The sequence below is a fragment of the Brassica oleracea genome, chromosome C3, assembly GCF_000695525.1.
Source record: "Brassica oleracea var. oleracea cultivar TO1000 chromosome C3, BOL, whole genome shotgun sequence".
NCBI classification, from domain to species: domain Eukaryota; kingdom Viridiplantae; phylum Streptophyta; class Magnoliopsida; order Brassicales; family Brassicaceae; genus Brassica; species Brassica oleracea.
In genome coordinates this window covers 21,213,464-21,214,283 of record NC_027750.1, presented here as the reverse complement: position 1 = coordinate 21,214,283, position 820 = coordinate 21,213,464, and positions in this window count along the sequence as shown.

Sequence of the window (820 nt, the reverse complement as noted above, 5' to 3'; positions counted from 1 at the left end):
GGCCAAAGTGATATATGATGCATAATAAGTCACACAGATTTATCAAGCAAGGGTATCGGCCAAACAAGCAATTTCTATATGTTTTCATGCGGCCATATGGTTATTATGCAAACCTAGCATACTGATTCTATATGTACAGGAGTGGAATTATGGAACCTCAATTTAAAACAATCAGATCATGCAAATGTGATAATAATCAGATCATGCGCATAACATAAACATGTTGGTCAGGATGATATATGATGCAAACTGGCCACACGACCAAGTAGATATGATGCACTCATTCTTAGCAGTCAGATTCTATATGTGCAAGGGTAATATTAAAACATTCAATCAAAATTTAGCAATTAATCAATCAGTTTCAGGTATGAGATTTAGCTAGACTAACAATCAGATTCAATTAGGTTTATCAAGACTAGCAATTGGATCAATAATCAAAAATAATCAAACGGATTCAAGCATTACACAATTTAGGGTTTTGATCCAAAATAGGGTTTCAATCATGAAAAACCAAAACAATCAGTTTCAAGGCTGATTCTATCAATTTTATTAATCAGTTTCAAGGTTGATATTTATCAGTTTCAAGGCTGATATTAGCAAGATGAAATCAAGCAATCTGATTTTAGGAATACGCAAATTAGGGTTTATGGTTTCAATTCGAAATTAGAGTTTTATCAATCAATCAGCTTCTAGCAAATAATCTTAAACCTCAGAACAGTTGATTATATCATGAAACTATCAACCTATCATAATATGAAACTTCAAAACATTCAATTCGGATTATGCAATGCACGGATTCTATTTTAGGGTTTATCAATTT